This window comes from Pteronotus mesoamericanus, unplaced genomic scaffold (genome assembly GCF_021234165.1).
Source record: "Pteronotus mesoamericanus isolate MK-2021 breed Mesoamerican mustached bat unplaced genomic scaffold, CSHL_Meso_final contig_163, whole genome shotgun sequence".
Taxonomy (NCBI): Eukaryota; Metazoa; Chordata; class Mammalia; order Chiroptera; family Mormoopidae; genus Pteronotus; species Pteronotus mesoamericanus.
In genome coordinates, this window is record NW_026555064.1 from 673,956 (window position 1) to 701,140 (window position 27,185).

The following is a 27,185-nucleotide window of genomic DNA, read 5'->3' on the forward strand; positions in this document are numbered from 1 at the left end:
ACTCAAAGAAAGGGCAGTCAGGAACAATGCAAATGCAATGACATTTCCCTAAGGCAATTGTTTCCTTCTTGCAAGATACAAAGACACTTCACTGATATATTTTAATTCAAATTCATAATTTCCCCAAGCCTTCATTACTATCCCCACTTCATGGATACTGAGCCTAGGAAGAAATTATAAGAAATTGCCTACTAAACAACTGTTTCCACATTGTAGATTCTTCAGGTATAATATAAATCAGTCAAACAATAGAGAGAAAATATTGGGACTCTCAAACGGGGAGAATATGAATTTAGCTTCATTACCACAGCACTCAGGGGCCACTTCTCCTATTAAGATTGGGTTTTAAGAACTGTGTCTTGCTCCTTAACATTCCTTAAGTGGATGTCAGTCGGACCTCCAGTGTTTCTGGTTATTAAATCACGTAGCTTCTAACACAACCAACAACTGCATTCCAGGTATTTACCAGAGGCTATCGCCCCAAACTTACACTCACGAAATCAGAAGCTTAGTTGAGAGAAGTAATATTTATGAAGGGATTTCTGAAAGATATGAAATAGAGTAAAATCCATTTCTTATTAATACCATCTTCCTCAATAAGGCAAGATCTAAAGAAAGAGATAAAAATAATATATTCATATCATTATATCTTATGATATGAATAAGTAATTTTGTTTGCCTAATAAAGTAAAAGCTTCTGCCTATGTTAACTGATGAATTCTAGGGTGGGTTTGCACTATGCAGCCCACAAGAGCTACTCTTTTTATAAACCTGAATTATCAAACTTTCATAAAATCAAATAAGAGCCTATTCATGGGAATTTTTTAAAAAGGGAAATCTGCCAATCACCAACAGACGATATCAGCATTCACTCGCCTAAGTATCACATTGGACTAAGGAAAGGCAAGAGGCTTTTGAGACTTTTTAATGCATAAGGAGAGGAATTGCTGTCTCATTCCTTGAAGCATAGTGCGTCAAATTATTTCCAATTATCTCCTTATTCCAGTTGCCTATCTCATATTGCATGTTGTATTAGATGTGATTGAAAAAAATGTATATAACAAAAGAATTGACAACCTTTAAATACTGAACTAGAAAATGTTTTATGTGGATAAAACAAATGAAAAGAACTTCAAAAAGATTAGTGTTTGAAATAATGCGCTTCAAGGAAGATTTAAAGAGAAATGTTCACTTGCTCATTGATTCCACAAGTATTTAGTGACACTTACAATGTTTCAAACACCATGGCATCCAATTCCCACAGAGTTTTGCTTTTAATAGATGTCAGGGCCTTTTATTATACTTCTTTCTATAATTTTTAGAAAATTATAAACTTCTATACATTTTTTGTAATTTGTTCTATAATTTTTTATCTTGATTCGTTTCTAACTTAAGAGCTTGCTTGCCTACTTTTTGGATATTTTTTAACTCTTTCTTGAAGGATAATGTTCATATAGATGCATGTAAAACAAGAGTATATGTTTATAAAAAGTGGGCATATCCATGAAGCTCACACGCAAATCAAGAAACAAAATCTTACCGACACCCTCAGGAGCCCACCTCTTGCCTCTCTCACTTACCACCTTTACTCCCAAGGATAATCATCAACCACGACCTCTACAAGCATAATTTAGTTTGGTCCCCTTTTTTTTGTATGATTGTTAGACACTGTAACCATGAACATGAACAAATAATTTTATTTCTAGTGCAAAAATTTTTTTTAAACAGCTGTTTATGATATTGCACGATGTTCTCTCAGGAATCACTGGGCAAATTTCTTTCTAGGTTGTGCAAGTTGTGTCTCCTTTTTTTTGAACTGTCCCAAACCTTTAGGACAAGTCTGTGGTCCATGTCTCATGAGAAAAAAAACAGGACCTTGTCCTGACTGGTGTGGCTTAGTGGGTTAAGAGTTTGTCCCACAAACCAAAAGGTTGCCAGTTCAATCCCTGGTCAGGGCACATATCTGCTGGGTTTCAGGCTGGGTCCCAGTTGGTGGAGTGAAGGAGGCAGCTGGTTGATGTTTCTCTCCTTCTCTTTCTCTCTCCCTATCCTCTTTTTAAAAATAAATAGATAAAATATTTTTTAAAAAAGAAACAGGAACCTGTAGCATGCATTTCATTTTCAGACTTCACATTTGTGTCCATTTTCTTTTCTTTACTCTGACTTTCCTTTGTCCTGTTTCCTTCATGCAGTTATTTAATTTTTAATCTTATATTGTCAATTAAGTTAAGCCATCTGTACCAGTTATCTATTGCTATATAGAAAATCACCCCAAACTTAGCAGCTCAGAACAACAAACACCTTTATTTTTTCACAGTTTTTATGGGTCAAGAATCACCAATCACCCTTAGACTTCCTGTTAGGAGAGGCAAACGAACCCTTATTTGACTAGACCATCTTTAAGTCAGATACATGCTTTAACTGAACAGGTGGAGTCCCGGGGTTGACACTAAAATAACATTAACAAGCGGACCCAAGCACAGGGGTCAGGCATGATGGGAGGTGGTTTCCCCACGGCGTGAGCTCTTCCACTCCCTCCCTCTGAGCGTTAAGCCAGAGGCTGCTTGCCCGAGGAACAACAGTCCCTGTGACCTGGAAAAAAACAAAGTGGCCCCCGCACAACAGTCCTGGGAGCTGTGTTGATGCTGCAAATGCAGATTCACTGAAAGCAACCTTATAACATCTTAAGGTTAAAAGACCGGAAAGAGCTTGCAACTTGTCTCAGAAATCACTCCCTCCCCACCCCCCCTCCCACCGCCGACCCCGCCCAAGCAATCTGCAATGTATCAGATACTTCTGTGATGTATCCTTTTATCATTTTATCCCCACCCATATGCTCACGCAATTATAGCCCGGGGAAGTACTTATCACAGGAAAAGAATAAAATTATCTGAAATGTTGATGTCATCAGGAAGGGCTGGCTATCTAGATATCATGGAGCAAAGCTGAGCATGACTTAGCAAAGTTGTACAGTCGTAAAAATTATCTAAAGTCTGCTAAGAAAATGTGGTTGCCAAAATGGCATTTAAAACCCTGATGTGACCTGGTATCAAACAGAACTTTCACAGAGACTGAGTAGCAGCCCTAAGTTTAAAGAAAGATACGAAGATCTGGGGGAAGACACAAGAAAAGCAATAGAGATGACCAGCTTTGCAAAATACCTGATTTTTTAAAGGCGAAAAGAGCTGTGTTTATTGTACCCAGAGAATTGGAGCCCATTTTCTAATTTTAATAATCACCTCCAAGCTCAGGGTGTGCTGTTATAACAAAATCAGAACGATTTTCAGCTCTGCTCCTTTTCCTCAGGAGTCAGAACTTCACACACACGTTACTCACACGTGTGTCTGTTGTTTGGCTTCTTTGAGAAAATTATTCACTCTCCCCTGGGAAAGAGTGACTCACCAAGATATAATGAAAGCTTTTCATCTCACCTACGGGAGAGTTTCTAAGAAATTAATCCTGTGTTTCTAAGACATAGTCCTGCTTTATTCTAGAGAGAGAAAGGAGCAGAGAGAGTCACCACGTTTTATGTGCTTTGCACCCCTGAGGTTAACAGTCTAAGGAGGAACGGCACGAGACATCAAGGAGACTGGAAGAGAGGAAGAGGAGATAAGAACGTATCTGATATTGTCCCTGACCCACCTCATAGCAGACTCTGGGGCTGGAACACGTGACCCTGGGAGGGAAACCCCGCAAAGGCCCAGAAGCCCCACAGGATAAACTCCGGCACTGCGGTGGCCTGGGGTCAACCCGACAGACCCCCACAGGCCTGGAACCCAATACCTGCTCAAACCTCAGGATCCCTCGTGGCAAATGGCTCGCCTTCCGGTGAGTGGGACTGATGGCTGTCAGGCTTGAGCCCCCACGCACCAATAATTTAATCTCCCTCCGAGCACCCCCGATTACTGCGCCCCACCGCTAAGGCCCTGAGGGGCTTACCAGAAGGGCCAGGCGCACCTCTCATCCTTGACATTGAAATTGGACTGGGGCACCAAGAGCTGGAACAAGGGAAAAAGGAGTCCCCTGAGACAGGGTGAATGAGGAACACCTATTACCACAGGGCGAACTATGGTCGGAGGCTGAGACATAGAGGAGCTTATTGAGTTGCTCAGGCCATGCTACTAAAAATTTAGAGAAGGAAAATGTGAACCCAGTCATATGACTTGTACAGAGTTTGCCTAGTTGTCTAACATGACCTAGTTATCTACAGCTGATGGGAGGGGATGGAAGAGACTACATTCGTTATAAAAGAAAGGGTCTTTTTCTTTCCTTTTTTAAAGTTGTTGTTCAGTTACAGTTGTCCCTTCTTTTTCCTCCTTCCTCTCCCCTGCCCGGTCCCACCGCTCCCCACCCCCGGTCAATCCCCACCCCATTGTCCATGCCCGTAAGTCCTCTCTGCATGTTCCTCCACTTGACTCTTCCCCTTCTTTCCCTTGTTCTCCTCCTTCCCTCTCCCCTCTGGTCACTGTCAGTTAAAATAAATATTTTTATTAAAAATATAATTGGAAAACTGTAACCTATGAATTTAGGCTAAACATGAAGAAATTTCTGATGATAAGCACTGTCAAACATGAAAGTGCATCACAGAGATACAAGTGCTCTCTCATGGAAAGTCTTTAGAAACAGACTGCGGGGGTGAGTTCATCCTACCACTTGGCAATGAGTAACCTAGGTCGTTTCTTCTGGGGTTTTTTCCTCATAATTCCTTCTTTGGACCAAAGAGAAAAGGCATTATGTATTTATAATTTACTTCCTTCTAAAAAATATTTGAGATGACTTACAAGAATACATATATTACAAAAATTAAGAATACGAAAGTATTATGGTGAAAGAAATGTTCAAGTGGAATGGTAAGATAAGATTTTTTTTTTTTTTTTTTTTTAGGTAAGGAAATAGGATGGCCTTTGCTTTGCTGGCAGAGTAAAATCATGCCAATAGATGTAGCCTGTCAATTTGTGGTGGTTGGTTCACTGCAATGAAGTAACCTTGAGAAATTAGCAAACTTGGGCAAACTGTCTACAGTACTCATGAAGCACTTTCTCACTGATGAAACACGCAGAACTCCAGTGCTCCCGCACAGAACCACGGAGCAAGTCACCTAGGCCTAATTCTCCTGTTTGGTCTATGAACGAACAAGTAAACCCAGAGATTCTTGCCGCGTGACATGATCCTCAATTCCCAGTATGGTCAGTTCAGGCCATGGGAGGCTACCCACTACACTTACAAGTTTATTGTTTCACTTGTTTTCCTCTCTTCTTCATCTGTGTCACTTTCTTTCAGAGAGAGGCCCTGATCAACAGCCTGCTTTAAAATGCAGGCAAATTGAGCTACACGATATTGAACAATCCCTTTATTTTTGTTAATAAGGGGAATGAATGAACAACAAACCAGTAACAACAAAGTGAATGAATGATAGGTATGTCAATTGCTAAAGTGCAGGAGAAAACCTGGGCTGGCTTCCCTGGGCTGGCGTGCGTATACTAGAGGGTCACTTTAGTAGGTCTTTCATTCCCTTTCTCCTCATGCTGTCCACAGCAGCCCCTGTCTGTCCATGGCAGCCCCCAGCAGGGAGCTGACCACCAGGTGCTCCCCAGTGCCTGCTCCTGGGGAACCGATGCTTCTCTCCTTCCTCCTAATCATCTCACCCCTGCTCCCTTTTTCAAGACTAATTCCGTCCACAAAATCTCCTTCTTGTCCAAAGCCACTGTGCTTAGACTTTTCCTGAACTCTTTCTTACAGCATCTAGGCACTTCCTCACAATTTCACACTCACTCAGCTATCACCTTGGACTTGTCCTTCATTGTTTCATTTATGTGTCTTCTTTTCTCCAAAGCATCAGGGTTGGATCCCCAGGACCAGACACTTGCCTGAGCATTTTGATCCGGCCCATTTGATCCGGCCCAGCAGACCCCACCCTTGGCTATGAACTGGACAGTAAAGTGAGCAAGAATCTCATAGAGGAAATGTGCTTTGGAAACGGGGACTGAAATATGAAGTCATCTTCCTTCTTCTTCCCCACCTTTCCCCTTCTCTTTACTGTCAATGTTAAGTGCCTAATCCTTTTATTGTTCATGCTAAGTGGCCCAAATGGCAGCAAACCCATCAGGAGTGCAATGCTGCCATACTCCACGGTCCTGATGCGCGAGGAAGATGACAGAGGCTGAGACGCTCCTGTAGCTGTTTTGCAAGAACATCACCAGCCTGGCCTGTGCGTCTTCTGCCCTTGGCCCTGCGTCACTGAGACGTGTGCTTCCCTACAGAAGATTCTTCTCCCTTTGGTCAATGTCCCTGTCCTTTCGCTGTGGGTTTTTAATGATTTTATAGTCGAGTACCTTTTATATCTCAATCTCAGGCATGTGCTCTGCAGTAAAGAAGTTGATTAGTTACTTGCCTAGAAAATGTCAGTATTCTGAGAGTGGGTGGCTTTCGAAAAGAAAACTTAATAAGAGGATGTGGAAAGTTAGGTCTTTTTCAAAGAGTATTCGTTCTAATTTAAAATAAAATCTGCTGGTAATTACAATTAGGTGTACTTTTTTGTCTTCTTCAGAAAATGGACATTTTTGATCCTCAAAGTCTAGTTTCAAGGTGTTTTGTACTATGAAGCTTTTCAACCTTTAAATTTTTCCCCTTCAATTCACTGAGAGTCTTGGCTTTTGTAAAGGTTTATATTAGGTTGCCCCTCCTTGGAAATACGGACTTCTAAGAGATTCTTTAAGAAGGAGAACTATAGAATTTATGCTCAAAAAATAATGCAAATATGAACTCTGTTTCAAACCTTCTGAAAACAGTGACACATAATTCTTAGGCATAAAAGAGACACTCGGCTCCTGAGCCCTCCCTGGACTCCAGCCATCAGATGGGAACCCCTCTGATTTTCTGTAACTGTGGCTGCTAATCTATCTGCATCTATCGCCAAACTCCTGTCTTTCCTTCCTCTTAACAACAACAACAAAAAAAGTGCCCTTTGACCAGTCACGGGCCAATCCCTCCTCATGTATACTAAATCCTACTTCTTCTCTCGGATCAGATGCCCCACTCTGGCTACTGTATCTTCAACCTTCCCCTCATTACCACTTGCTTCTCATCAACGTCCTAACATAATAAATATACTCTGTTTAAAATGAAAACAACATAAAAGCCACTACTTTCCCCTTTCACTTTCTTTTTTATTCTCTGTAGACAATCGCGTCCACCCAGTGGCAAGTGCCTAAAGCTTCCAGCCTCTCTTCCTACCCTGACTGTCCTATTGTCGCCTCTGCTCACGTGTCTCACATCTCAAGTTTGTCCAGAACTATACCTGGGATCTTTGTCCCACTGTCACTCCTCCTGTGTTCACTAGCTCGGGAAATGATGCCACCTATTTAATCAAGCCAGAGGCCTGAAGTTTACTTTTTAAGTTAAATTTATTGTGGTGACATTAGTTAATAAGATCACATAGGTCTCAGGTGTATAATTCTATGACACATGTGTCTGTATGTTGCATTGTGTGTCCACCACCCAAAGCATAATCTCCTTTCGTCTACCCCGAGCATGGCTGATCTCTTCTGAAAGGTGTTTTTGTCACAGCCTTGTCTTTCACCTCCCACCCTCCAACACTCACGTAGTGTTACACATCCTGTCTTCTGAACACACCCCAAATCAACCCACTTCTCCTCATGTACTACCAAGAAAGGAGCCCAAGCCACCAAAACCTTCTCATCACTTTATAATTGCCCCCAAAACAGATATTGCGTGGCATTTCTTCACTGTCTTGTCATTGGGAACTGGGACCCAAGATGAGGACTTAAAGATATAAAGTTCCTCTTATGACAGAAAGAGACACAACTAATTGAGGGCTAGATACCCCCTCCAGTGATTAAGTGATAAAATTTGAATTGGTTCTGCTACACCCAACCTGGCTTAAAACCTGGTTATTAGTAGCAACTATCAGAAACACCCGAGTGTCTAATTTTCTGAAGTGCATAGCCCCAGTCTTGTAGTAATATGGTGACACTAGGGACATTAGGGACCTCTGGTAAAAGATTGTTTTTAAGGACCCATCTTACCTGGGAGGAGAGCCAGGGCGATTTTCTCCCAGAGCAAAGGCTCAGTTCCAAACCTGCCTACGCACTGCAATCAACTGGAAAGTCTTAAAAAGGCAAGGACTAAGCACTCCCTTTAAATATGCCTCTGTAATTGGTTCAAACATTATGATTTTTATCCGCTCCCAGGTGATTCTAGTGTACAGCCAAGACTGAGAACCTCTGGCCTAGAGGGAACAGGGATGTAACGGCATGCCTTAGGGCCAGTGCTGTCTGAAAAGCAATTCAAAGCTTGATCACTCCTCTGGGTCAGGGCAGGCTCCAGGCTGAGGAAATCTGCTTTTAAGAGCCAATCCATCTTCAAGGCAACAACTTCTGTCAGCCAAATAACTATCTTATTGAGAACAGCCAGAAACTGATGGAAATGGTGGCATCCACGTTCTACCAGAGATGATTTGTCACAAATCCTCCACCTACTCACATTTTTAAGCATCTAATTCGATTGGGTGGCATCCCCAGAATTTATTTTTTTTAAATTAAGAACTTACTCCAAATGTCAATAAACATTTCCTGATTTCCCCACCCTAAAAATGGATCTTTTAAAATCTAAGACTAGAATTATTTTCATGAAAATTTATCATTGGGATACTTAAAAGAAAGGAGATCAGATGTGTGAAGTAAAAGGAGACTTGTAAACACAGAAAATATAAGGAGGCTACAGAAATGATCTAGTTATCAATTAAGGACATGGTTTAATAAAGTCCTTCTTATGCCGTCCATTCCATATCACTTTACAATTTTTACAATGTCAGTGCCATCTACTATAATGAACGATGTGAAACACTTTTAATGTCTTAATAATTTAATCAGTTTTAAATTATTAAAATTAATAATTTTTATCACTTATCCTTAAGTGATAAGGATATTTTCTAGATGGGGCTGACATTCAACTAGTGCACATTGCTTTCACTGCAACAGTAATTTCCTGGTGGCATTTGCTCTAACTGGTTATTTCCTGTGTCTCACCACTTCAACATTTTTATTTAACCCAGGATCAGAGGTAGGCAGGTGAACCAACAGTTCATAAAATAAAATAAAATAAAACAAACAAAATTAAACAAGAACTGCTTTACATCTGTAGCAAGCTGAATGATGGCCCACTACCAAAACCCACACCCTACTCCCCAGAACCTGTGAATATTATACTATAAAAGAATGAGCATTACTTGATATGGTGAATGATGTGATTAAGTAAAGGGTCTTAAAAGGAGAAGCTTATGCTGGATTAGCTGGGTGGGCCTTAAATGGAATCACAGGTATCCTTGTAAGAGCAAGACAGTGGGAGTTTTGAGCACTTATGTTGGGGACTTTGCGAGGCGAATGTCTAAAAAGGACTTGGAGGAGGTTGAGCCATGTGACGTGCTGTGCCACTCCTACAAGAAAAGGCACAGCAGGAAGTCCCCACTATCATTAAATTAACCTAACTAATCCTTTGGAGATGAGCTGACAGGCAAAAATAGACTTTGGGAGTGGAGAATTATTCAGGTGACACACTGCTGCTTTTTATTATTATCTAGGCTGGCAGAAGCGATATAGACTTAAGCCATTATTTGGGGACCTTAGCGATGAAAACAACTACTGTCTTTTTTACTCCATAGAAAAGCCATGAACTGAATTCCTCAAAGTTTTTCAGCTTAGGTATACACTGCAAGACCTAGTAAAAGTGAAGATGAAGGTAAATTTTCCTTAAATCTCTTCATTCTCCATAATCTCAAAGTTTAAATGAGCTCCTTTGCTTGTCTATTGCCTACCAAGAGAATAGAGCTATACCTGTTCACATTTAGTCCTGGCTTGGCCGATGTGCAAAGCCCCTGCTTCCCCTCTTTGGGCCAGAAGGCAAGCAGATAGGAACAATAATCTCAAGGCAGTGAAACGTGCCAGTGGATAATGGATGGCCTCAATTGTAATTAAGCAGGTTCCAAAAAAACAAAACAAAACAAAACTTTTTGGTGCTCATTCTGATTTGTAATTTTCTCCCTAAAGTGCATCCATCATCTCAATCAAGTAATGTAAACTTGACACCAAAGCTGCAGAAATAAAATGGGTAGTACAATATATCCAATCCCTGTCCTCAACTCCCATACTTTTGTCTACAAACAAAGTCTAAGGGACTTTTGTCAGACATGGCTCTACAGGTTGTTGCCCAAGTCAAGTTTATTGAAGAAGACCACAACTGGATGTTTCTCTGTAAAAGAATGGCAATAGAAAATGTCATTCATCTCACCTTCAGCCTAACATCAATTCCCAAACCCTGCTGTCAATGCCATCAGGCAAGGGTTTCTAAATAAGGTCTATCATCCAAGTCAAGTGGGAAACATTTTAGAAACAGAGATTCCAGGGATCACCTCAGATCTACTGACCAATCTCAGGGAATAGTTTTTAAATTGTCCCAGGTAATCCTGAGCCTCACACAGGTTTGGAAACCACTGCCGTGGCGTGTGTTGTGCACTGTGGCAATGGCCCAAGTGTCCACTCCAGCACAGTGAAGGACTGTAGAGATGCCAGACTTAAGCTCTTCAGCTACACTCCCCTCATCCTCCTTCGTCCTCTCCACACTTCTGGGCTTAGGGCTGCCTGAGAGTTCTTCATAACAACCCCACAACTGCCTTGAACAGATTACAGGAAGGAGAATGACAGAAAAAACAAAACATGCATCCACAAGACGCATCGAAAACATAGTAACAAAACAAACAGACTCACAGATACAGAGAACGTTTTGACAGCTGCCAGATGGCAGGTGGGTTGCGGGGAATGGGTGGCAAAGGTGAGGGGATTAAGAAGTACAAATTGGTAGTTACAGAATAGTCACAGGGATGGAAATTACATCATAGGGAATATAGTGAGTAATGCTGTAATAATGATGTATGGTGTCAGATGAGTATGAGAGTCATCGAGGTAATTACTTTGTAAGTTATATAATGTCTAGTCACGGGGTTGTACACCTGAAAGGCATATAATATTGCATGTCAACTGTAATTGAAAAATAAAAAGTTATTTTAAAAAATACAGGCAAGATAAATAGAAACATTTTTATTATGTAGGTCACATGCCTTGCAAATGTATCCCATTTAATCCTCACAGCATTAAAAAGGTGATCCATAATCATCAACCTGATTTTACCTATGAGATGAGAAATATTCAATACAATCTACTGAATGAATGTATCACAACCATTTGAGTTATAAAACTAGGAAATAGACTCAGGCAGTCTGAATTCGGTAACCACTAAGCTATAGATTCACAGAATGGGGCAGGGTGGTCAAACCTTGACATTTCATGCTTTATGTGAGCGAGAGGATTAAGAAGAGGCCACCACATTTTCCTACCCATCAGACAGAAGGGCTGGGGTTGGGGCCCTGTCAAGAACCATGGGAGGGACTATCAGGCCTCTTAGTCAGCCTGTCTTCCAAATGTCAGGTCTGGAGAGCTTTGCTCCCATTAGTCAAAGAGCCCTCAGAAACCTGAATACACCTTCTAAGGTGCCCTTCCAAGACTAATGTACTCCAGGACACGGCAGGCAGCAGGCCTGAGCAGCGATGGGCACCCACAAACAACAGCAGATGTGACTTCAGAGCCCTCTCTGAGGAGTCACCACGTGCCCCTTCGGAGCCTGCTCACAGCTGAATGGACAGCAAATAACATAATGAGTCATTAAAAGCAGACACATGAGGAAGATACTCAAATGATTCTTCAGGCACAGCAGGGAGCAATGGGTTTATCTAGGGAGAAAAAGGGATTATGTCTGAAAAATGTGTCAGACCAGCCCTAATTTTGGGAGTGGGTAAAAATTTCAGCTGACAAAGGATTTGTTAAAATATGGCTAGGAAGATGTGATGGTTATTAAGTTGAAATGTGCTGTATTTGTGCACACCCTTTATGTGCCGCAACTCATTTTCTTTCATGTTTAAATGTTATTATTAAAATGCCTAAAATTTCTGTAGCCCTTGGGCCAGAAATACTCATGACACTTTAAAAGTCCTGGGTTATTTGTGGACATCATGATTCTTTTTACTACCATTTCGATTCCAAGATACAGGAAAATTCCCCCTTCGGCACACCAGGACACAGGTACCCATTCCGGGGGTGCAGAGCTCAGTGCAGCGAAGGTGAGCTTCATTGGAAGGGAAGGAAAACACCTCTGTCCCTAATGAACTGCTACATCTGAAAGGGTGGACAGGTACACATGTTAGCAGATGAACCTGTAGCTAATCACTAACGTGCCTCGTGCAAAGCACTGATTTAGGCTGTTTTTAAGGATCATATTCCAGTCCATAGGAAGCCATGCTCCAACATCTCATTCAATAAGAGAAAGGCTTCTCTTAGTGATACTGTCTTTCATAAAAAACTCGAGTACACAATTATGCTAAAAGTACCTACTTTACTTAAAAAATGAGAAAGAAAAGAAACAAAAAGGTAAAAGAGAACAGAGGCCCTCATCCTGCCACAAATACTCCATCAACAAGGAATTTTCTTCAAACCTGCATCCATTGGATGCAAGTCCCTCTCCACCAAAAAAGCCTGCTGCACTGCCCTCTGCTGGGAGGTCAGCTCACCATTCCGCTTCGCGGGGTTTGGGGCCAGCCTTGACTCAGTGCTGGGAAGGCGAGCAATCTCCCGTTCCCTTGCTCCTTCGCTCAAAACCTCTGCCCTTTCCAACATGCGTAACGTGATCAGAAATGCCACCCTCTTTAGGACAACTTAGCCTTTTACGGTTGAGACGCTCCTGACTGACAGAAGCCCACATAAGATGGGGTCTCTGTGACCCCTTGCTCAGGTTCTCCTTGTTGCTTTGTGTTTGAACGCGGAGAAATGAGGGTGGGCTGCAGAATCGTAGCCCAAGTGCCATTGCAACTCAAGAGGCAAATTCCAAACCGGCAGCTGCTGGCTGACAACCCCCTCATTCTCTAGCTTAATAAGCTCCTTTGTTACAAGATAGAAACAGCTAAAGAACTTGGGGCTTTCTGACACCTCCTCACCGGGGGCTGCTGAGATTGAGGGTGTGTCGAGGGAAGGAGACTGTCCTTAAACCTGAGCAGTCAGACCCTAGAGTTCTTGTTTTCTTAAATAGAGGCAAATTAATAACTAATTCCAACAGCAATCCACATGTCATTTCTTTCCTATAATGAGCAATGGTTCATTATTTCATACCAAAATATCCTTGTAGTAAACCAATTTCTTAAGACAAAATACTATCAAAAATAATAAGAATTAAAAGTAGTTGTTCCTCAAACTGTTGTATTTCCAAAGGTTTGTGCTGTATCATTTCTGGGGAAATAGTCATTCCCTCTAAATTGTACTTCCGTTTTTATGTTTTGTTTTTTTGTTTTTTTTTCTTCCTCTCCTTGAGGAAAAATAAGTTCGAGTGCAATTAATCACAAGAATTTAACAGGCCCCAGGAGTGCCCTTGGCGGTGCCTGGGATCTGTCCCTGCCTCAACAGTGTTTGGACGAACAGACCCAAGGATGCCCCTTCTCCCGGCTTCCGACTGCCCCCCAACTTCTTTTCCAGTCACTACCTTCAGAATCACCTCAGCCACCCTCAGCCCCTGAGACCAGCCAATGCCATTTTTTGAGCTTAACTCTTTATCGCCAAACAACCATGAGCTCCCAAATTCATCAGGGTTACTCCATCGAGGTGGAGGCCGCCGTCAACTGCCCAGTCACCCTGCAGGCCTCCCTCACCTGCCTCTCTCTGGGCTTCTATTTCCACTGGGACAATGTGGCTCTGCAGGGTGTGGGCCACTTCTTCTGAGAGTTGACCAAGAAGTGTGAGGGCACCAAGCAGCTCTTGAAGACGCAAGACGAGTCCAGTGGCCACGTTCTCTTCCAGAACATGCAGAGGCCTCCCTACGATGAGTGGGGCCAAACTCAGAACACCATGGATGTGACCATGGCCTTGGAGGAAGGCCCTTTTGGGTCTGCAGGCCCTGGGTTCTGCCCACACAGGTCCTCATCTCTGTGGCTTCCTGGAGAACCACTTCCTGGGTGAGGGGGTGAAACCCATCAAGAACCACCTGACTCACCTCTACAGGCTGGCAGCCCCCAGGCTGGGCTGCACGAATATCTCTTTGAAAGGCTCACCCTCAAGCACAACTGGGAGCCTTTGGAGCCCAGAGGCCTTTGTGGGGCCCCTCTGCATCCCGCTATGTCTGGCATCTGCCTGAGCCTCTCTCTGCAACCAGCATGCAGCCTTTTAACCACCCTGGAGACCTCTCCCATTCCTTGGATCACATGGAAACAATTCAGCTTTTTGCAGGAAAAAATAAAAAGAAGAAGAAGAAGAAGAAGAAGAAGAAGAAGAAGAAGAAGAAGAAGAAGAAGAAGAAGAAGAAGGAGAAGAAGAAGAAGAAGAATAATTCAGCAGTTCCTCAATTTAGTTATAAATACTGCCTTACACCTGCCTTGCCAAAATCACCAGCCAGGTGTCAGACCTGGACTATTTGTTTCTCCTGAGTTTCAATTAATGCCTCTTTCCTGCATTTCATTCTAATTGTGTTTTGTACCTATAAGCAAATCTACACGTCCAGATATGGTGTCTCTCCTCCCAGTGTCACATCCCTCAACCACTTCTGCATGTTTCTACTTGGATGGTAGCAATGACTACCATTTTGGAGCTTTTATCTATCAATAATTCACATCTTTAATCCCTAAAACTACACTAGAGTAACTATTACTCATCCATTTAACTGAGGGTTAGAGAAGTTAATGACTTACTTAAAGTCACATAACTTGCAAAAAAAGTCAAATTGGGAATAGAACACAAAGATTTCAGATGCTAAATAAAACCTATACTCTTTACAGCACATTAGACTGTCTCAAAGGCAAAAAGAATTTCCTCATTAAAAGTTGAACTTACCCTTCCTGCCACAACTTCTCCACTGTCAATGGTAGTAACATCGTTTTTCTTCAGTCACTTTGCTTGCTTTCTGGTTTGAATTACATATTTCACCATCTATTAAGTACCGAACAAATTTGATCTGCAATGCCTCCCAGATTCAGTGTTCTCCAACCATCATTATTCTGATACAAGCTTTCTGCTCTTATGATATATATTCTGAGAACAATCTCTTATTACTCTTTTTACCTCACCTTTATGCAGCAAACCATGCTTCACAGGTCTTGGTTATTCTCTTAAATGTGCCTAAAGTATGTATAGTACCTAACTCATGTTTCATCAATTAGTAAATAGTATTACCACTCTAGTATCTATCCATATCTTATATTTCCAAGTTATTGGAAATTTCCCCACAGTTGAAGTGATTGGTCACCAATAAAACCCCAGGAAGATGCAGACAGCAAGGGATGTAAGTGACTCACAGTCAGGAAAGATCTCACAATCCAAGGACCCCTACCTAGTGGACACTGAGGTCTCCATTCGGGTATTCCCATTAGAACGTCTTTCTCTTTACGGAAAAGAAGTTTAGAACCAAAACAGGTTCTAAAACCTTTACTTGAACAGCTATTAGAGGCTTCAGGGAGAGAAGAGAAAAGGGCTGCAGCTCCTTCTCTAAACAGAAAGATGGATTGCTGGGGGTCTCCCTCTGGGTTCCCCTGGAAGCAGTGCCTGAGACAGGAGCTTGACTGCAGGTGTTTAACTAGGGAGTGGTGTGAGGAAGTTGGGCTGAGGGAGTAGAGAGGGAGACAAACCAACATCAGGGTCTGTGATCAAGGTACTGCTGTGGGCAGACGGGCTTGCTTCCATGGGACCTTCGGGAAGCCCACCGAAGCTCCCGGCATTCTCCATCTGGGCACAGGGGCTGGGCATTTGTCCACTGGCTCCCACTCCCCGCTGGCCAAGGGTTGCCCAGGGGCCATTTGCTCCCCAGCACTTCCAGGCCCAACTTGCAGGGAGATGGACTGTTCTCTTCAGGTAGGAGAAAGCTCTGGGGCAGAAACAGAGCATCCTGACTAAACTGATTATAGCAAATATGTTGTAAAATATTCCATATAACATAGAATGTAAAAAATATATGCAATTTCATTTTTGAACGTATTATCAATTTTGAGACTGAAAATTTGTTTTATATTTTTAACTGATTTTTAAGTCCTAAATATTTTTTTAAGGTGTCAAATATTTTAGCCACATGCATAAAACAGTCTTGAAACTCCCTCAAAAAACTGTTCAATAGAAACAAGTAACTACAACTCTACCTCACACCCTACCCTTTAAACAGCTGCCAATAGGTACTGAGAATTCATATTCTCTGAAATTGGTACTATAAGCCTTAACACCAGGTAGCAACCGTTCCAGGTACAAACAGGAGTGAAACAAGAACAGTGCAAGGCAAGAAGAAAATGATGAGAGAAATAGAATAATAAAAGCAGAACAGAATAGAGAGCAGACCAGAAAAAGCGAGATTTCTGTCAGTTTCAGCTGGTAAACACTCAACAATTTCCCAGTATAATGAAATTATAAATGAATATCAGAACCATAGAAAATTGACATAATCATCATAATCCACTTAGCTGTTTCTTTAACTGTTTAAAATTCTGATTCCAAAGTGGGTTCTTTACTTTCAAATTAATCTTTTGGTTTTCTTTATGAAATCCAAGTCAGGAGCCTTTCCAGGCATTGGTAAAGACACTGGCAACTGTAAAGCTGTGTTCTCTGAAGTAAGAGAGCAAGGCAAGAGATCATCTACAAAATACTGTCCTTGCAAGGCTTTTTTGCTCTGCTTCTATTTCTTAACATACTCAGACTGAGGACCTTGTACTGTGTTGGCTCTACTTCTCCAGATGACAGGTCTCCCCAACACTATCTCACACTCCACTGCTCCCAGGAGAGCTTGAGAGAATCATTAACCGTCTTTAAATAAACAAGTCACCGGTGGTGCACAACCACGGCTCCACGACACAGAACAGTCCAGGTGAAAAAAGCGCGGTTGCAAAAACATGCTTGACCCAGAAATTTCCCCTAGATATTTTGATTAAAGATTATATTCTAAACTGCTCTTTATTTCACCTGTCTTGGACCCTTAATCATTACAGAGATAGCCTTTAGTCAAAAACAATGAAAGTCTGTTAAAGCAGAAAATCAATTTTAGAAAACACTGCCCTAAATCTTTAGAAAACCCTGAATTGTAAGGTCAGATTTTTAGCCAAGAGCCAGAGGTAGGCATTAATAAGCCATCATGCTATGTGATTAGCATCATGCCAGGCTACTCAATGGAAATTCAGTTGGACAAACTAGATGAAAGTTGATCAGGTTTTAAATTCTAGTTTTCTTCTTTCTGACAAAAATTGTGTGCATTTAAGGTGTCTACTTGATGTTTGATGTATTTAAACATTGAAATAATTATCATAACCAAGCTAACTAACATATTTATCACCTGGCTTAATTACCATTTTCCCGTGTGTGTGTGTGTGTGTGTGTGTGCACGCGCATGCGGGGAACTAAACTCTACCTTCTCAGAGAATTTCATGTATATAAAACAGTGTTGTTAACTATAGTCATATTGTTGTACGTGAGATCTTCAGAACTTAATTATCTTGTGTAACTGAAACTTAGTACCTTCTGACCCACTTCTTCCTCTTTCACCCTTCCTCCAGCCCCTGCCAACCACCATTCTACTGTCTGCTTCTATGAATTTGACTATATTAAATTCTACATATAAGTGACATCAAGCACTATTTTTCTTCCTGTGTCTGGCTTATTTCACTTAGCATAATGTCCTGAAGGTTCATCCAAGTTGTTGCAAGAGGCAGGATTTCATTGTTTTTAAGGCTGAATAATATTCCATTACATTATTTTCTTTACCCATTTATCCATCTACAGAGCGTTTGGGTATTTCCATGTCTTGACTATTGTGAATAACCTTGCAATGAACCTGGGAGTGCAGATACTTCTCCAAAATCCAGATTTCATTTCCTTTGGATGTATACCTAGAAGTGGGATGGCTGGGTTGTCTGGTAGTTTTATCTTGTAATCTCTTGTCTTTTTGATAATAGCCATCCCAACAGGTGTGAGGGGACATCTCATTGTGGTTTTAATTTACATTTCCCTGATAATGAGAAGTGTTAGCACCGTTTCATGTACTTGTTGACCATTTATATGTCTTCTTTGGAAAAATGTCTATTCAGCTCCTATGCCCACTTTTCAATGTTTTTCCTTTTTTGTTATTGAGTTACATTAGTTCCTTGTACTTTTGGGATGTTAACCTCTTATCATATAAATAGTTTGCAAATGTTTTTCCCACATTCCATAGGTTGCCTTTTCATTTTGTTGATTGTTGATTGTTTCCTTTGTTATGCAGAAGCTTGTAAGTTTGATATAATTCCATTTGTTTATTTTTGCTTTTCTTGCATGTGCCTTTGTTGTCATATCCAAAAAGTAATTGCCCAGACCAATGCCAAAAAGCTTATATTCTCCAGGAGGCAATAAACAAGAATTGATAAATACAATAAATAAAAAAATATACAACACAAATTAGAAGATGGTAACATTGAAAAGGAAAAGAAAAGCTAAGCAAGAGGGATCAGGAGGGCCAGGAAGTAGAGCATTTGAAATTTTAAATAGTATGGCCAGAGTAATCCTCCTTAAAATACAGACATTTGAGAAAAAGACTTGAAAAAAAATGAGAAAACATTTTTTAACTTTAAAAGTTTCTATTTTCCAAAACATGCAATTATCGCAAATAAAAAGGTAGAGATTATATACCATTTTGAAGTGATGGCCAGAAGACTAAAGGACAAATAACTTAGAAAAAGTATAAGTTTTCCTTTTGAGATTGGGTTTTATTCACACTTGAATCCATCCTAAGGGAAATACCTCTAAGAAGAGAGAAAATAAAGAGCCATCACTGTGGTACACATTACTCAAGATAATTTTGATTGCAGAAAAACTTTTATGGATTCCTTCTTATCTTTAAGTGCTCAATCAGATGGAAAAGAATATCAAGTTTCAGAATCTCAGCTAGTAACCCGCCCCCCCACCACATAATATACAAAATATAGAAAGGTTGAAATCTGAAATGTTATGATTTTTTAATATAAATTAAAATGTTATTTGACCCTGATAGCTCAATTCAAGCTGCTGTGTCCCAGAAAATATGTTGTTTATAAAAGCATCGAACTCATTGAATCTTTGGGTAGGTTCCGCTATGTTCCTATTGAAATGTCATTTTAATAATATTTTCAGGATGTTCTGAGATTAGTAAATTTTTGAGAGCATGGACCATACCTTTTAATGCTTAGTATTATATTCTATATAGGTCTTTTACATAGTAGGCCCTCAGTAAGTATTTGTTGACTGATATTTACAAATACAGAGAGAGGTAAATGTGCATGTCATTTGCTTTTTTATTTCATTTGGCAAATTGAAGAGGTATCAGAAAGGTCTATTTAAATAGAGCTAATCATTACAGTAGCCTTCACATGGAACCAAAACTTCCCTCCAATGGGTAAACTCCACCCATTAACTTAATTCTGCCCTCCACTGTGAATAAAACCTATGAATGCAGCTGTTGTATCTTTTATTGAGACTTGTCTATGTTCTAATAGAAGGCTTTACATACGTCACTTCATTCAAATACCAAATCTCATACTAGTTCTCATTTAAAAATGAGTAAATGAAGCATCAAAAAGGAAGCAACATTTTTGAAATTTTAAAATAAGACTGTAACATTAAAAGTCAGTCTTTTGAAATTCCTTTTCTTCCCTTATTTTACTGCCTAGTGCAGCAGTAATGGCATCTTTGGTGCTTCCTCTGCCAAAGAACCACTTCTCCCTCCTGAATGGCCTGTGGAACTGTGGCCGCAGCCTGCATGGGGCTTGCTCAGAACTCTGTGTACCAATTAGTCATCACACGCTCCAAAGAACAATAGCACAGTGGGGACAAAGCATCCTTTGTGCCTTCTCATCTTGATTCAAGGTGTCAAATGTACAAAATCGAAAGAGTAATTTCAAATGAAGTCAGCATAAGGGGAACATGACAAGAAAAATAATCCCTTTCAAAAAATTCTAACTTCCTCCTAACTGCTAGCCGTTATCTTAGTTCTGGTACAATTAGTTCCTCTAATAATGTCTTAAAATTAAAATAAAGTTTTGTCCATAAAAAGTCCCAGAGAGAACATTTTGCAATGTATTCAAATGTGGAATCATTACACTGTACACCTGAAACCAGTATAATGTTATTTCGATTTTTTTTTAAGTCCCATACATAACTATAATGGTTTAAATTCTGCAGGGCCTCATATTATCCTGTAAGCTTTTATATTTGAATAGTTCTTCACCAATTATAAAGCACTTTTTAGATACATGGTATAGACTCTGAGAGTTGGAAAGACAGCTTAAAAAATTACTTAAATCAATCTCACAATCTCCTCCGTAATTTTGTGCAAGTATTTTTTCCCTATTGTAGTTGAGAATTAAGAGCCTGGAGACGTCACACGCTTTTGTAGACCACAGAGTGGGGAGTGGGGGCATGATGCCTCCCCCCGGGCTCCGAGTCCTGGCCCTGCTGTCTGCCCTCACTAGAAAACCTGGCATTTACCTCAGTGAATTTTCTACCTTTCTCCCTGTAAGTGCTGGGTATGGGTCATCATCGTGAATATTCAGTATTCTTTTACATCCACAGAAAATAACTGTGGAGGGGATTAGTCCGAATAAATAAATAAATAAATAGATAACCCTCATAAACACGGACACCAGTATGGTGATTACCAGAGGGAATGGGGGTGGGGGAAGGTAGACAAGGGTAGAGGGGGATAAATGGTGACAGAAGGGGACTTGTCGGGGTGGTGAGCACAGAATACAATATACAGTTGATGTATTTTAGAATCATACACTTGAAACCTTATAGTTTTATTAACCAGTGTGACCTCATAATTTCAATACAAATATTTTTTAAAAAAGAAAATAACTTTGTGTTCTCTTTTGTGTTCTATCTTGTTCCAGAATTCAACAGTAAATGATTATGGAAATGTGGCAAAAAAAAAAAAAAAAGTGTGATGAAAAGTGTTAAGACTGAAAATTAAAATTTTAATTTTAGTGTTAAACACATTTGGGTTAGACTCTTGTTTCGGTGAAGGTGTCAAAAGGTGCAAACTTCCAGTTTTAAAGAATAAGCCATGGGGGATGTAATAATATTCAGCAAAAGGGCATTAGTTAATAACACTGTGCTGCATATGTTGCTAAGACAGTAGGTCTTAACGGTCCTCATCACAAGTGAAAAAAAAAAATGATAACTGTGTGATGGCAGATGTCGACTAGACTGATTGTGGCGGTCATTTCGCGATATATACAGGCATCAAATCATTACACTGTAAACCTGAAAGCGGTGTTATAGGTACATTATACCTCAATCAAAAAATTTAAATAATAACTTTAGTACTAAAAATAAAAGACTCTGTTTAGAATTATGACATAAGATCAAAGAAAATTTCAAGCCTATATTGTTTTGAACAGCTACTGTGTTTTCCACTGAGTTCTATCCTGCAGGAAAACCCAGTCAGGTTAGGAGGAGGGGACCCTACATGGTTGATGATTGAGATGGAAGCACTTGACCTTCAGGTGCCTATAGACCCAGGTTTGAATGTGACCTTCACCTCTTTGTGCCTCAGTTTCCTCACCTGTAAACTGACAGCAATCCCCACTTCACATGATGGCTGACATACTCCATTTGCTCCAATTCGTTCTCTGTACTTCTCTGTCCCTTCTCTGCTGACCTGTGAGGACCACGTTACAGGCTCCCAAGCCTGTCCCCCGTCCGCTTCCAGTGAATGGGAGGAAATGTCAGGAGATCAGAAGGGAGGGAAGGAGGAGGAAGAGTGAGAATTGGGGAAAATTATGCCTCCTGCTCTCTCGTTTTGCAGAGGCCTCTCTTGACAACAGCTCAGGCTGAACAGGTTCTCACAGCAGTGCCAACTCTGAGTCAGCCGGGAACACTCTCCCTCCCATGGGCCTCTATGTCAGGGGCTGACTGTGACTTTTCCACTGTGCCGGGTCTGGGACGCTACAGCATTCATTGCTGGTTGGTTCCCTCTGCAGGGCTCACCCCTCGGTATATAGTTTCTTATAAAGTATGTCCTCAAATCTCCTAACTAAGTAGGGCACCTGTTTCCTGCCAAGACCAGGGTTGCTTACAGTGTTTAATAGTTACCAGATATTATTATGATAAATCCTAAACTTTTCAATCTTTCCATTGGCTTTGTACACTGGGAAAACATGAACACAAATGAAGGACAGAGAAGGTTACGGGAGGTTCCTATAGGAAAGAGGCATTGAAGATATAAGGACGATCTGACTGCAACATCTGTGACCCCACTGATCACCAGGGCCAGGGGTGACTCAGCTGATCTGCCTGGTGTGGCTGTCCCCTTCCTCACCATGGCATGTGCATCACTCCTGAAACAGTGCAGCTGGCGGGAGAAGCAAACCTTCTTTGATAGAGGAGGATCGTCTTCGGTCAAGAATATTAAAGGACTGTTCAAGCTCTCGTAACTGTGAAAATGAGGGCTTGGCACCTGGCCTGACTGTCCCTCCACATCTAGTTCATACCATGAATATCTTCATGATCTCTGGAGGCCCCCACAGCCTTAAAATTTTGTAGAAATATCAGCTACGAATGTGATCAAAGTTACAACTTGCTCAAGAAAGGCATCATACTGTGGTAAAGAATAGAAAGAACTTGGCACATTTTATTCTTTTTCACAAAGGGCCAAAAAAATCCTTCTACTTAATGGGATTTACATCTCCTTATATTAAAGGGATTAACAAATGCAGGAGACCCAACTGCAGACTGTGACTCAAGGAAGAAAAGCAACCAAACAAATTCATTTAAAAAAAAAAAACAAACAAACAAGGGCAAAGGAAATAAGAAGAGATAGCGCCCCTGGGAGAAGCTCAAGATAAAAATCTAATGATCTGTACTATTGTGCAACATGTATCTTCAATGAGAATTTTGTAATTCTACTTTTTCTGGAATATCAATACAACATTAATTAATGTAAGAACAAAAAACGATTGTGTTGGAATGATGGCTAGAAAATAGAAGCACGTGGGAATTACTTGAGCATCCTAATAAACAGTTATAATATTTTCATTAGGTATATCAGATAGAACATTGCTCTCAAAGGAAACACAAACTGAAATATTTGGTCTGAGTCCTGAGTATAAAGAATTTTTAGCAAAGCAAAGTGAAAATTGGATATACCTTTCATGCAGAAGCTCGTTTTAAGCATCTCCCAACATCTGTAGACATTTCTGCCTAATAATAAAAGCTCTATTCCCTGTGTATCTCGTAGAAAACTCTTGAAACTTGTAGGAAGATGGATAAGGATAAAGATACACTGAGAAATAATCATCAGATAACTACATTATTTCCTTGATGTCTAGCCTGCCTCACAGAAACTACTCGAACCTCTCCCAGGCAATTCATTCAGTCACCTAACAAGAAATTACGGAGTGCCTGAAAAGCCATTTGGTTAAGAACTGAGGTTACAGCTGCCAACAAAGCAGTGTCAGGTCCTGTGCTCCTGCAGTTCTCAGCCAGGTTGAGAAGAGGAATGTTAATCACCCAAAGGAGTGAGCACGTGATTATGTACTGGTGTGACTGCAGAGAAAGAGAGTGAGGCAGTCCTCCTGAGAGCAGGTAACCCAGGATCCTCACGTGGACTGTTGAGTCAAGGAAAGGCAACTGAAGAAATGACATGATCTCTTTGAAGAAAACCTCAGGTTTAAGCATACCATTGAGAAGAGGAAAAAACCTTGGCAGAGATAACCAGCAAACGCGAAGGCCCTGAGGCGGGCGGGAGCCAGTGGAGGTCCAGGAATGCAAAGCGGCCCCTGGGACGGCGCAGAGGGAGCTGGGAATGAGAGATTGAAAGGTAAGCTGGGGCCGGATGGGAGGAGGACTTGGGAAGTTTCCAGAACCAGTAAGAGCCACTTTATTAGACAATACTTCAAAATGTGTCAACCAAGTTAGCATTTATCAATTTAATCTACAACTTCATTTTTATAAACAGTGAAAACACGAATCACGTATTAATTAATATTAATGGTATGATTGGTCATTGGGAATTGGAATCTAAAGAACCCGGACTCCTAGGAACAAGGGGGTTGGAAGTAGGAGCTGAAAAACATCAGATCTGCACGTTGTAAAGGTCACTGACTTGCGTGGGAAGGATGCCTTGGAGGGGCAGAGGGCGAGACTCCCGGTTAGGAAGCGACAGCAGTAGTCGAGGGAAGAGATGGTGATATTTGCTCTCTTTGTCCCTTGGCTTTCTCATCTGTTAAACGCAGGCAGCTGGGCTGGATGACCCCTAAGGGCCCTTTCTGTTGAAACCACCAGGCACAGAGAGGGACATTTTGGCTGAGGATAGGTGTATTACAGCCCAAGGTCCACCCTGAAAATGGTGAAGTGAGAGCTTAGGGTGCTCAAAAGGTAGATTTTCTATTATTCACGCCATCATCAAATATGCTATAACAACTAATATTTTTTTAATGCCTTGACCCTATATCATCCTCTCGCTCCTGGTGCTTTTCCTCTGCTCCCTGTTGCAGCAAAACTTTGAAATAGAGCCTTCCTCATCATTATAGGCTGATGGGCATCATATAAGCCTGGAGTTTGTGACAGAGTGTATCCTTGGTTTAAAGCCTAGTATAATATTGTTTGAAGTGCTTCAAATTTCTACTTGAAGTGGGATGATAACGGTAGAAATTAAACACATTGGAGAAAGAGCTAGGATGAGGGGAGTAATAGCCAAAGCTCATAGTGCATCAGGCATTGTTCTATCTGCTTTATATGTGTTAACTCAATCCCCAAAATAAATGCTGCACGATTTATTATTGCTGACATCATTCCCATTTTGTAGCTGTGGGAACTGAGGTACAGATGGCTTACACCTACATATCAGCATAAGGAACTAGTAAATGGGAGACCAGGATTTAAAACAAGACAATGGAGCATAATAGCCAATATTCTCAACTGCCACCTTATAGCCTGTCTATGGGAGTCAGGCCTAATTTATTAGATTTTCCTTCATTTTGGAAAACAAATTAACAGCATCCAGTCTAGTTGACCAGTAAAACCGTGCTACCTGAAAATTTCAACAAATTAGATATTTCTGGGATCAGTGAATCATCTATTTACCTTAAAATTCATTGATGGGTCCTCAGATTTAGATCTTTCATCTTCTTGTGCAATTCAAAAATAGTAACCACCCAAAACCAAAGAATCATGAACCACAAAAGAGAATTGAAATTCAATATTATAGTCAAGAAATGAAAGCAACACAGTGCCCATCGGTAGATGAGTTATGGATAAAAAAGCTGTGGTACATAGACACAATGGAATTACACTATTAGACCATAAAAAAGGAATGGAACCTTATCTTTTGTGACAGCACGGATGGGCCTTGAAAATATATGCTAAGTGAAATAAATCAGACAGAAAAAGACAAATACCGTCTGATTTCACTTATATGTGGAATCTGAAGAATAAAATAAACAAACAAAATAGCAAAAGATTCACAGACATGAAGAACAGACTGATTGATGGTTGACAGAGGGGAGGGGGTTGAGTGACTGGATAAAAAAGGTGAAGGGTCTAAGAAGCAAAAATTGGTGGTTACAAAATAATCATAAGGATGTAAAGTACAGCATAGAGAATATGGTCAATAATATTGTCATAACTATGTGTGATTTTAGATGGGTTCTTGAAATATCAGGAGGAACCCTTAGTAAAGTACATGGATGTCTAACCACTATGCTGTATCTCTGAAACTGATACAGAATAATCCTGCTGTAACCTATAATTGAAAAATAAAAGAATTTTTAAAATATTGTAGTTATTGTGTATGGTGTCAGGTGGGTACTAAACTTACCAGAGGATCACTTTCAAAGTTATATAAATGTCTAACTCTTATGCTGTATACCTGAAATTAATATAATATTGAATGTCAACTGTAATTTAGGAATTTAAAATTTTTTTAATAAAAAATGAAAAGAAGAAATTTAATATTATAAAACTAAACTCAATAACCCAAAGATAAACTGCCTAAACGGTGTACCAATGAATTCTTAGTGGAAACCTGATATCAGTTTCAATATAGGATTTTTTAGATTAAAAAAAATTGAGTTTTAAAAATTCCATATGTGTAATGGGAAGGAAATCTCATCAACAACGATTTGTGAGACTCTTAAACTAGAACGGATGTCTTCCCCCAAATTATTACAATTCCCCTGATTTTCTACAAGCTTTCATAAATGCTTGTGTAGGTTTAGCTTCTTCAAATTTATATGCACCATTTAAGAAGGAGAGAAAAGGTATTTTACTCATTTTCTGTCCGCCGCATCCAAATGCTGAAGTTCCATTCCCCAATTCTGAATCTTTATAAGATAGGGATGAGAGCACTCCATTCTCTTGCCCTCAAAATGAGATTCTTCAACAAAACAGACATGACTCAATCTTCCAAGTGCTTGCTGAGTAAACCAGGGGCCATGCGGTCTCTGCAAGCTTACGGCATACAAGCTTCCTACAAGTGCTTGGTGAGTGCTACAGAGAACACGCTATTTACAAGGGTTGAACAGATATAGGAAGGGTTCCTGCTTCCAAGGTGTTCATAACATGCTCTGCTTAGGGACCTGTCTTGGCAGCTGTGTTTACGGTGCCAGAAGACTTGGAAGGTATTGGCGAAGGACTTCAGTGGAGGTTTACAAATCTAAAAACATGAAAACTAAATATAACAGCCCTCAGAATAGGCTTTTACTTGGAAAAATTCCTAATAGTCTTGCCATCTGACTACTGGGCCTAAAAGGAATCCTAACCTAGTGACAAATTCCTAAATCTAGAAACTAAGCCACATTTAATGCCCAATGGCAGATGTGCTCAAAACAGTAACATCCTGGATGCACTTTCAGTTTATGATCATAGTTATAATTTTTTAGTCCCCCTTTAGAGAGAGAATGCACTAAAAAATTAAAATCCTAGAAATCATCAATAACATCATTTTGAAGAACAGCAGCACATATTAGTTGACTTGCTGAACAAAAGTTACCATAGCAGTGACTGAAAAGCCAGTCAGGTCTCCTGACTTCTGGCCTACTCTCTGTCGTTTACACCAGAACAAAATCTGACCAATGTATGAGAGAAGGGAATGGTATGTCA

General features: G+C 40.5%; 1 pseudogene; it reads left to right on the forward strand.

Annotated features, from left to right (window-relative positions):
• The first annotated feature begins 13,679 nt into the window (after positions 1–13,679).
• Positions 13,680–27,185, forward strand: part of LOC129088345 (ferritin light chain-like) — a 29,558-nt pseudogene continuing 16,052 nt past the window's right edge.